The sequence below is a fragment of the Octodon degus genome, unplaced genomic scaffold (genome assembly GCF_000260255.1).
Source record: "Octodon degus isolate 3935 unplaced genomic scaffold, OctDeg1.0 scaffold00065, whole genome shotgun sequence".
Taxonomy (NCBI): Eukaryota; Metazoa; Chordata; class Mammalia; order Rodentia; family Octodontidae; genus Octodon; species Octodon degus.
The window spans coordinates 6,765,507-6,767,210 of record NW_004524641.1 but is presented as its reverse complement, the minus strand read 5'-3'; the positions used below and the strand labels follow the sequence as shown (position 1 = coordinate 6,767,210).

Genomic DNA, 1,704 nt, shown 5'->3' with positions numbered 1-1,704 from the left:
AATCCGTGACAGACAGTTTTAGTTCTCTCTGTGGAAGTCCTTATTTTTAACAAAGCAGGACTTCCAAGTGCAGCGATATGACACAGAATCCTTCTGACCCTGCACCCCTCCTCAGAAACCCACCCACCCACCCATGGCCTCCCCAGCACAGGCTGTGACCTGCTGTTACCCTTGTTATCTGATTGTTTGCCTGCTTGGTTTTCAGTAGGAGCTGGTAGAGAGAGGAAGATCCTAGGGGCCCAAGTAAAAAATGGGAACAGTGAAACCAATCAAGTGCTTCCTTCCCCCACTGGCCCACTGGTACTAGTTTGTCATCTCAAAGGCCAAGATATTTTTTCACATTTATCCTTTGAGAGAGATTTCTTGCATATGTACATTGAGGTGTACAGTTCAGAGATAAGCATCTACACTTCAATGCTTAAGAGTACAAACTCTGAACTCTAAAGTTTGGGTCTGAATCCTGACTCCGCTGTGTAGGAAGGTGTATATGACTGTGAACAAGTTACTAAATCTCACAGGATCTTAGTTTCCTCAAAGCTGAAACTGGATATTAATGGTACCTATCAAATAGCTTAATAATTAATTAATGTATATAAGATTCGAAATAGAGTTTGCATGATAAAATGGTCACTCCTTTTGTTCACCACTGAACTGTAGATCCCAGGACCTTTTCTACATTTATTTTGTTTTCTACCTTTGTCTGTAGTTCTTTATCTTTAGTGGTTGAATAACTATTCTAGCATAAGGAAATCTAAGAGTATTTAAATGGTAGCATATTGATGGACAGTTGGATTATTCCCAGTCATTTGCAATTGTAAACAATGTTACAACAATCATCATCACATATAGGTCCTGAAGAACAGAGAATTTCCTTTTTTTTTTTTTTTTTTTGCGTGGCCCTTTTCAGTTTATTACATCAAGGAGTTAACAGGAGTCCAGGTGAAAGCAGACCCCAACGGTTAATTATACAAGCTGTGAGGTTTTTAAACTCATGACAAAGCACCGAAGAGGCGTTCTATTCAGCGCAAGGAAATCCTCATGTAAGCTTCAATGAGACACAAGCATTTAAAACCCATGAACCTTCAGCTGATCGTCCTTGGCCAGTCCAACCTCTACCAGGAACTGGCGTAGGTTCTTGCGCTGGTCACCCCGGAGCTGGATTACTTCTCCATATTCTGGAGCATCATCGGGATGCTGGGTGACAGTACCATTGCAGGCAAATTTCTTCTTAAAGGCCTTCACCAGTTTCTTTTTATCGTAATCATCAGCGATCCCTTGGACGGTGGTGAGTCTTCCTGCCTTTTCTCTGTTGGATTCCCATACGGATATAATCAGTGCCCGTAGGAAGCAGGTCATCACCCTTACTTGCATCCGCAAAGGGGTCGAAAGAGTGGAGGTTCTGGATAGCGGATATACGTACGATTCCTTTTCCTCGGTGGAAACGGCCCATGGAAGGCGGCTGCGGAAGAAGGGGGGTGGGGGGCGGGGGGGTGGGACGGATTGCCGGGAACCAAGGGGCTCAAGAGGGAGGCAGCTGAGTCCTTGGCGGCGGCTCAGTGACTGGGGCCAAGAACGAAGAATTTCTAAAGGTGAAATTTTTCATTTTATCTATCACTTTGACTTTTTTTTTTTTTTTTTCTTTCATAATCCTCAGGCCCTTGCACCTGCCAGGCAAGCACTTATTCTACTGAGCTATCTCCCCGG

The 1,704-nt window shown here is 43.9% G+C and overlaps 1 pseudogene; it reads right to left on the bottom strand.

The window, feature by feature from the left end:
- Positions 1-1,065: 1,065 nt before the first annotated feature.
- Positions 1,066-1,450, bottom strand: LOC101587981 (annotated as a pseudogene).
- Between the last annotated feature and the right edge of the window lie 254 nt (positions 1,451-1,704).